Source organism: Typopeltis vanoorti, chromosome 21 (assembly GCF_054136105.1).
Source record: "Typopeltis vanoorti isolate ZY-2024b chromosome 21, IOZ_Tvanoo_1.0, whole genome shotgun sequence".
Taxonomy (NCBI): Eukaryota; Metazoa; Arthropoda; class Arachnida; order Uropygi; family Thelyphonidae; genus Typopeltis; species Typopeltis vanoorti.
The window spans coordinates 91,599,157-91,609,574 of record NC_143569.1 but is presented as its reverse complement, the minus strand read 5'-3'; the positions used below and the strand labels follow the sequence as shown (position 1 = coordinate 91,609,574).

General features: G+C 32.8%; 1 non-coding gene across 1 annotated transcript; it reads right to left on the bottom strand.

The window, feature by feature from the left end:
- Positions 1-728: 728 nt before the first annotated feature.
- On the bottom strand, positions 729-800 carry TRNAP-UGG (transfer RNA proline (anticodon UGG)). Its single transcript has one exon. It is a non-coding gene; the product is annotated as a tRNA-Pro (tRNA).
- Positions 801-10,418: the final 9,618 nt, after the last annotated feature.

Sequence of the window (10,418 nt, the reverse complement as noted above, 5' to 3'; positions counted from 1 at the left end):
TCCATGAAAAAAACCGTACTACCTCCTTAGGAGATCGGTTAATTCACCTTCCGTTGAAAACAAACATATAAAGATTCCTCTCGTCACTACGAAAATTGAACTCATCGAAAGGCGAAACGTACTATCATTCTTCCAATTGCGCTACGGAGGCGCGATTTTTCTACTAAATTCGGAACATTTGAAGAACCTTGTATTTGAGAGTAGAGGCCTTTATCATCAAAAGGGTGAAATGGCAACTTTGAAGCTAACCTAACTAATATTATTTCACGGGAGTTCTGAAAATGCCCTCATCTGTAAGCGAATAATATTAGTTTATTTTTATGCATTTCTGTTATGCCTGTTTCTATTACTAGTTACGTGATGTAGCCGATAATATGACTTATTCTTCGGATAGTGAAGAATTGTATCTTATTTTTTTATCGTTATATTAAAATAGTTACTACTAGTAGCAATAGAATAACTTAAATGATGCTGCTGTTCTTGGCAAGGGAATTCTAGAAAAAATATGATACTTTGAAGTTGGGGGGGGGGGAGGATTATATGAATAATGATCACATCACAAAAGTTGAAGAAATTTCAAATAAGTTGTTAAAAAAAATTGGATGTTTCCGATTTTAAAAAATACAACGTGTTAAAATTTAAGAAATCCCAACAATCAGTTTAAAATGATCAAAATATGTGCATCTTCATTGAAGATCAGAATTGCAACAGAGAAAATGAAAATCTCAGGGCTCGTCCGGGATTTGAACCCGGGACCTCTCGCACCCAAAGCGAGAATCACACCCCTAGACCAACGAGCCACGGCGTTTTATGATAAATGTTTTAGAATTAAATGTAATTAAACATTGTAAGAATGTTTTAATAAGCTATGGTAAGTGTGAGGATGAATACTCATCATTTTGTGTAGCAGTATAGCATTTCTAAAAAGCCGAAGTTTGTATAAGCAACAATAATGAATGCGCCATCTATAGGCAATATTCCACAATTTCTTTAACAAACGAAATTTTATGTGTATATGTATTGTAACACTATCGCTACAAAGTTCGAGCTGCACAATCAATAATAAAAAATAGATATGCGATTTACTAAGTAATTCCAGGTGTTTTTTGGTAAATTTTCTTTGATAGTATTGGTTTAAGTAATAAAGGGATGGATTCCATTTAAAGTTTTATTTTTGTTACTACCAGAATCATTACTATTAAGAAGCACTCATTAGCAGTAGCCATTAGTTCCATTAAAATACATATACTTACATTAATGCACGCCTAGAATGTTCCCGTCTTGCTGTCGACCAACATGTGCAAATTTTGGAGAAGAGAATGTGTTCTATTACTGTGTACGCTTCGTGAGCAGCTGTCTAGTGGACTTTTAACTGTTTACCCTTTGTATTAAATAATATTCCTTGTTTTGCAATGCAGATAGTCCAAGAACTCGTGAGGAATCTGACACAGTAGTAAATCTAGAGGTCCGTGTAGTAACAAAGAGAGAGAGAGAGAGAGAATTGATTGAGGAAATGAGGCTAATCAAAACGTTGCGTTTTAAAAATATAAGAAACAATTTTTAGGTTTGAAAAATTTTTAAAAATCATTAAACACAACTTGTTTGGTTTTCAAATTAGTCATAAAATAATTACTGCTTCATTTTAATATGATAAGGTCAAATAAAACAAATTATGGCTGCAGTACATATTATCAAAAAAAAAAAACAGCTTTCAAATTCAATTATTGTTGTGATAATGACTGGTGTTACTATACAGGAATGATAATACGAAATGCACTTTTTTCCTTTATTTTCTTTTTTGATGATTAACCCCAAGCATTTTCTTACTTGTTATGTATTTTGACGTAATCATATATGTTATTTTTAATCTATCACTTGCCATATTCTCGGAAAAATTACATTAACGTTGCACTAAAATTGTTAATTTTGTTTAATAGACAGTTTTATTTACGCACACACGCACAAACAATTATGGAGTAATCGTTATCCGTTAGTATTATCCACCTTGGTATCACCACCTCTGGGTCTGGCTCCCACTGATGAGACCTCAATAAAGGTCGGAATCGGTCTGAGTAGTGGCCCTTCCCTTAATGCATAGAAGTATACATATCAGCAAGGAGATGTGCTTTGCATTATGGGAGATACTAAGGCAAGTGATGAGACCTTTACCACGAGTTTCCCCGGTCCTGAAAATACTTCAGGTGTAAACTTTGTTTACTAACACTTGGATAAAGGATAAAACCCACTATATAATTAGTAGCATAGTCAAGTGAAAAAACTTCCATAATTAGGGAGTAACTTATTTGTGGAATCCTTTGAAATCCTTATTCTGAAATAAGGAAATCCTTACAGAAGGCTTATTTTTGTTAACTTATTCATGGAATCCTTTGAAAAGTAGAATTCCATGAATAAATACATGAATAAGAACGACGGTACAAAAATACCGTCGAAAACCTAAAATTCTCTATCATATGTAGATGATATTTTCATCGTTTGGCCAGGTTCAGATTGGAAGAATTGAAGATTGATCTTAACAGCCTATACCACAGTATAAAGTTTACCTTTGAACTTGAAAACGGGAGGTCATTGCCTTTCGTCTCTCAAGAATAAAGACCTTTCTTATTCGGTATATAATACAGAAAAACTAACAACACTGATCGATGCCTCTGTGCTTCTTCTCACCGTCATCTCTTAGAGGATATGAGAAATGGGAGGATATTTGCAAAATCCAGGTGTCTTAAGCCATATCCATTAAGAACAATAAAGAAGTTCATTACCTTATCTATATAGTCTTTCTTTTAATGGATATGCGCTCAAGATGATTATCAGAATTTTACAAACATCCTCCAAGACATCGATAAATAAACAAGACTTCCAAGATGCGCTCACTCTTCCTTACATCCGCAGTATTACACAAGAAATTCCGCACTTTTGTCGAAGTTATGACATAAAATATGGCTTTCATTCACTATACAAGATCTCCAGATTCTTATAGCTTCTGAAATCGCTTCACCCTCCTCTCAAGAAGTCAGGGTGTTGACAAGCTTCACTGTTCGTACGGCATTTGTTATGTTAGTCATACGGGCGTTTCGGAGAAATCTGCAAAGAAATGGATCCGATTTAGCTTTTCACACAACCAGTGAGGGCCATTCGATCTTTGTGGGGGGGGGGAGTGCCGTGTATTGAACAATCATGTTCAATACACGGCAACACACTCCCATTCAATGCACTAAGAACCAAGGCACATCCGGCACCAGTTTAGTCTTCATTCATCAAAAATCTGTTTATTTTAATTTTCATTCGTAATATTGAACATAACTGTACAATATATATGGATGAAATAATTTTTATTCTTACTGTGATATGTTTTACGTCTAGCTATTTACGTTTATGTCAATTAAACATGTTCCTGACTGTAGAACTAGTCGAGCATGTGATGGAGTAATGAAGGTTTATTATTTATTTATTTATATAAGTTCTCTCCATGTGGTCATCATACCGTAATTTTTAAAAATTATGGACACTAATTTTGAAAACAAACTAAATGAAGTAAGAAATCAGAGTTTGTTTGAACTTTGGTATGACGTCATCGCACGATTATGTTAATCTTGTTAAAAGAGATGTAAAGGTGCCAACAATCTTTGGCCGAGTGGTTAGCGTATCCGCTCTTTACGCAAGAGGCTGTGCGTTCGAATACCCCATGGGCGTTGATGTTTGTGATTGTCCTACTAACTCTGTGTGGAAAAGGATTCGGCAATTCTACCACTTCTTCTAGCTTCACTCCCAAAAACCCAATGAGGTACGGGCAGGGCCGGCCATCTCGAGGGTGCGATGAGTGCAATGCACCCGTGCCCCACGATCGAGTGGGCACAGTCGGAAACACATTTGCCGAAACGTATTTTTTATTTTATTTTATTTTTTTCTTCTTCTAATTTTGCTTATAACTAAAGGGATTTCATCGACAGGATTTTAGGGCCCCCGATAATAATAATATCTCTGTGTTTCTCTATTATATCAGGGTTTTTGCTTAACCCTTTTAATGCGTTTATGCAGCGTATACAAATTAACAAACATGATTTTGTTTTTACCCTAAAATGCTAAAATGACTGATTCATCATTAGTGTTTTTCCTAATCTGTTACGCATTTATATCATTTGGCTCGTTATCGAAACCGTTGAAAAAATATTTATTATATTCTTTATATATGGTTAGTCTAGAGCAGGGGTGGACAACCCTTAACATGCCTGCCAAACGTGGCACGCCAATGACTTTTTTCCGGCACGCAACCCAGGGCTCATCTTAAAAAATAATTAAACAAAAAAATACATTTCATACACTTCATTGACACATATTTTAACTTAATATAATACAATTTTATTAAGTACAGCTATACCAAATAAAAATGCAATAATTAACTAAACTCTACCAACTGTTTCATTATAATAAGTAATAAGAAAATTAGAAACAGACATCCTATTTCCAAGCCATCGATATATCTCCGCGATGTACTGATGTACAAGTTTTGTCCAGTTCAGTTGTTGCATTATTCGTCAACCATCCAGACGTGGCGTGACTTCTTTACCATCATTTGATATATATTTTCATGTTTCGTAAAGGACGTATCCTTTTTCTAAAGTGTATTTGGATTTTATTAAATCGTAAGTCGTTAAAATATGGATTGGAAGTATTTATTGTCAATTAATATGTTTAACTTATTAGATATAAAAGCAAATTTCCTTTACATTGATTTTCAGAAACTAAAGTTTTCAGTTCTTTTCGTAGAATCCCTGCATATATTGCAATTGCTATTTCCTGCCTAGAGAGCAGTTTCCTTGTGTGCATCCTACCCAAATAGCACCATCTTCTTTCCCATTATTTCAAGCAAAAATTAGCAGTAATTTACAAGACTTGAGATACTTAATGAACAATCCTTCACGAATGACTAATGAATAGACAGCCATGGTACCAGGCCAGTAAAGATATGTGCATATGATTGGTGCGGTATTAACAAAAGATCGCGCGAGTCAAAGATAAAAGTCAGCAGACAATTTTTGAATTGAAATGCTAATTCTCTTCAACCAAATTCAATATCTGAAAGTGCCATAACAATATCGACCTAGTATGTCGACCTATATACCCAATCTTATTTCTTATTTTAAATTAATCGCTGATATAAAAACATTAGAAAAAAATGAACTAGAAAACCGCTCAAGGGATTTTGTAAAATATTATAGTAAAGATGTAAATGAAGACTTAATCCAGGAAATTGATTTGTTACGAGAATTGATCTTGGACCAAAAAAAGTAAGACATATTGCAATATATATTAAATAATAGTTATAATGAACTATTTCCAAATGTGCTAACTGTATTGCAAATTTTCTTTACGTTACCATTTACTATAGCAAGTGCAGAGCGTTCTTTTAGCAAATTAAAATTGATAAAGAATTATCTTCGGTCAAGTATGTGCGAAGAACGCTTAAATGCACTTGCTATATTAAGCATCGAAAAGGAAATTGACAAAAATTGTAATTTTTCGGAAATGATTGATGACATAGCAAAAAAAAAAAAAAAAAAAATCGCATATTTAAATAAATACATATTAAGCAATATACGTGTTAGTAAAACTAGGCCCCTAAATAGTAAACCTATTTAGTTTTTTATGTGCTTAAATTAATTTTTTTATTACTTTAAACAATAATTAATTGTAAATAGTTTTTGTGCGCTAGTTGGTGAGCCAGGTTACCTTTGTTTGTGTTAAATATTTATTCATTTTAATTATTTAATACTTTTGTTTTGTGTTCAGTAAGCGTTATGTTAACCTGTTGTATTTCGAATGTGTGTTTTTTTGTTTTCCTGTGCCAAAATCATTTGCAGGTAAGAGGTTTTACAATACGTTTATTTCGAATCCTTTAATTTTTGCCTTTGAAAAATATTTTAGGGTCCCAAAAGGTTTCTTGCACCCGGGTCCCTTTATAGAGAAGGTCGGCCCTGGGTACGGGAGTGACCATGCGTCGTCAAAATGACGTCAAAAATGTCAATAACTAACATGTACGGACTGTAATGTGTCGTTAAAGGCATTTCATGTATTCTCATCTGTATTCCTTCCGGTCTAACTTGAGCACAGTAATCGATAAGCACCGCGGAATGTTAAGTCAAGTAATACCTCCCCCCCCCCCTTCTCGGAAAAGTGGTTCCAAGGAAGATGGAATTCAAGTAGGCTGCCTGCTTACCAGGGAACTCCGGAAGCTGCATACAAACCGGGGGGGAGGATTTTGTTATCCCCCTTGTCATATTTTGTTATATTTATTGTATTAGTTTTCATTAAAATTTTATAAGGATTTTATTTTATTCCTTAACAAAGATTGTTAAGTTGGAATTCAGCGAGAATTCAATAAATTCAGCAAAATTTATTGAATTTTATATATTATAAAATTCAATAAATTTTGTTTAGGTCATACACTTATTTTTTTTTTTAATTTATTGCGCAATTTTGTTTATGTGTATTAATGGAAATCATATTTTTAGATGAGGTTTAGCAACCATCTATCTTTCTTTTGGCCTTAAAATACTTCCCTTCCATTCCCCATGAATGAAATTTCATTACAAATAATAAATTTGCAAATGAAAACGTCTCGATACGAATCTACCATACATTTTACATTATCTATTTAAAACGTAGATAGCAATGACTCTAAGAAATTTAAAAGAATCGGATTCTGAACGTAAACACGTTTTGGACTCAGATAATGATACTATAAGAAAATGTGGGGTGAAATATGTACATGGTTAAATATTTTCTATTATTTAGATATCATAAAAATATTATATTCGGTATATTTTTTAATTATTATTTGTTAGTGATACTCAAAATAATGGTGCGTGTTGCAATGTAGCATCTTAGAATTGAATATGGTATTTTTATTATTGAAGAGACTTGTTCATATCTCTCCATCTAAGTACACACCATAAATTATGCTTGGGAGCAAGAGAAAAAAGAAAAACAAATAAACACATGGATAAATGCATGATGTACTAAAAATACATAAAATAAATTAAAAATTATCAAGATGATCTGTTTCAACGGTAAAGTAGATTTTTCGAGAACATATTTCGTAGATTTTGCGTATTTTACATACATCATATATTTATGGGAGTGTGCTTTTTGTTAAATTAAAAAAAAAAAAAAAAACTTGGCAATTCTACGTTAGTTAAACTGCAGCCATTGTTGAAAGAGAGATTTCGACTGAGATTTCTGTTTTCCGGTGTTATTGTGGGTAATTGTGACGTCATCTGATTAGGAAACGAACAGGTTTGAATGCTTTTGGAGAAACATACTTTTTTTTTTTTTTTTTTCGAAAGTTTCTTCGCAAAGAGATCCTGAAAAATTTTAAGCTACATTTACTCTTCAAGGTGAGTAATCTTTGGGTGCAGTGCACCATACACTCTAATGACTTCCATCTTCAAGAAACTTAAGATAGTTTTCTTTTTTTTTTTTTCGTTGTTTTCCTTGTTGCTAGGATACTAGCAATAGTTCACGTATCTTCGATGTCCTTTGGGTTTTTGATCACATGTCAATATATTTGGAAACGTGTAGTTCTGTTTCATGCATAATGTCCGCTGATTTAATGGTCTGTTTCACACGCATACTTAACTATCCTTGAATCGTTCTAAGCTCTCGTGCTTATATCCCGCGTGTATCTACCGTGACGCATGCCGTTCTCTTGCACGCGCTTAAGTACATGTCCAGTTTTCATAGTTGGAACACTTCCTCTGTCCTTGCATATAATAAAGACACCGTACGGGTAAAAAAAATTTTGTTTTGAGCACTTCATCCGCATAGATTTTTCCAGTTAAATATGAATCTGGTGCATGATTCAATGCGACTGTGACGAACTCAAAAAAAAAAAAAAAAATGAAAAGCTATTATTTGGTTGGTATTTCCTTTCTCACAAGATTTTCATCATTTGCGAGGGTTGAGTGGAAGGAAACAATAATTGCACTGCTGTACATTGCTAATGACAACCATCTGAGACTGTGCGTATCGTATGTAAATGGTAGCAGTATAGGCGGATATTTAGTGATCTAGAACATGTTCATAAAACTAGTACTGTGTTAAGTGAATTTGATAACAACTTTGTAACGTTGTTTTTTTGTTTAAAAAAAAACTCGTGATCAAGATTACATGTGACGAAACATGAACATTTTATGTATATCCGCCATCTAAATACTTCGCAAGAATCTATTTAAATACGAATCATGTGACATGACTGGTTCGTATCTAAGTGACGATAAACTGCTGTTATATAAATTATATATTTTTAGAAATTCAGAAAATATATTAAACTATGTGTGAACTGCCAGATATTATTTATTTTTTAACGATTTTAACATTTGTACTTCTTTTTTTTATAATGCTAATATCCTCAATGTAAAAAAAAAAATGAACGCATTTAAAAAAGAAAAAAATCGCTACTGTTGGTCTAAAAATATAAGAATGCGAGGAAAATAGAATACTGTACTGTCCAACCCCAGATGCGAGACCCTTCGACATTTCTGCGCATGTCAGAAGAAGGCGAATCCATTCCGCTAATAGGGTAATCAATGTGTTTCGTAGGATCAGTGTTTATTTTTATAGGCCGGAAAATTAGCTTTTCTTTTATGAAAATTCTAGTTTACTAGTTTGAAATTTTGACGTATAAAGCACGTGATTTCGCGTGTTGGGTGACCAATTCGTACATCCTTTATATCTTTCTTCCCTTCAGCACGAATTGACTATTCTTGGCAATCTGCCTGCCAGGATTCTAGCATCTGTGGTCGGACATTACTTCATTTACGAAATGAAGTAATGTCCGACTCAGAGCTTTCAAAAGCATTATTTACTTGGCATATTTTAAAATAGATTCACCAGAATTATTCGAAAAAGAACAAGGCAAGTTCAAGGTTGCCTGCGTAAATCCATTTAATTCAAAGAATATCAGGGATTTTTTTTTTCTTCAGTTATGTCACTTACCTAGTCGTGTGATTAGCTCAGACCATTTTAAAATAATCTGACTTTAAAATTATATATTTTAATTATATTTTTTCATCTTTTAAAAATCATTCGCCGTTAGGAAGTATTGTCGAAATTGTATGTATATATTTGCAAATATATACAATAAAAACACACGATTTTTTCCCTCTATAGTTGCTAATTAAACTATTTACCACTAAGATCATGATATAATAGAAACATCGTATTTGTCAAGTGGAAAAAAAAAAAAAAAACATAAATACTCAACAAATACAAAGTCCAGCGTTCTCGAAGTCTCGGAGAACGCTGGACTTTGTATTTGTTGAGTATTTATATTTGCAGTTAATTTCTTTAGATTGCTAGACCAGGATATCTGATCCAGTGAAACAGAAAGATAATCTTGTATTTTTATCCGAATATAGTACCTTTCAGGAGATACAACTCAAGAACGAAGTATGACATTTTGTTTTCATAGACAAGAATAACAGCAATATCCACTGTCTCTCCTGTTTTAGCAGAGCAACAAAATCTGAGAATAGACCTGCATAGCGATCGATGTACTTTGGATCATGAAAGCTAGTACTTTCAGGAGCCAGTTTTAATGTTTTGTATATCACATACTGACGGACGGAGTTTAAATGAAATTTGGTAATATTTCGAATAATCTCAATTTTTGTTTAAATCAGAGAAATTTTTACTCCCAACAACGATTGGAAGCGATACCATAAAATGATAATACACTGTCTACACTATAACCTTGCTTGTACTTTACGCATGTGCGAAGTTGTATTTTTTATTTATTTTTTTATTTTTTTAAATCTTCACAGAATATTAAAGCGTTTAAGGTTATTATGTTAACCGGAACAAGGGAGTAGGACTTGTTCCACTTATGCTATAATTATTAACATTAAGGTCGTCCTTAATGAGCAAACATGTCCGAAATTCTTAGATGTTCCTGGAGTATGAGTTGAACGAGTAATAAACAATGAAAATTGATGCTATCCATAATTTTGCTGCAGTATATTTGTGAAATCTTACATCTTTTTTTTTTATTTGCAATTATTATGGCATGTTTAATTCCAAAGTACATTTATGATATTTATTTTTATTTTAATCATTTTTTTAAAAAATTAATACTGTTTTTTGAAAAATAAAAAGGTATTAACATCTAATACTTTTTTTTAGCTATATACATCAATACCTTTTTCATCCTAAAGTTGCCTTGGACAAAGAAAACTTTGATGACCGACCGTTTTAGAGAAACGCCTAAAAAACGTTTTTTTTTTTGTTTTTTTTTTCCTCTGCATATTTTGCTATATCGAAAATCGTTACAAGGCGAGACTATTTATTCTAATTCTATATCGAGAACGCGCACCTGAAAACCGGTTTTTCCAATGCGAAAGAAA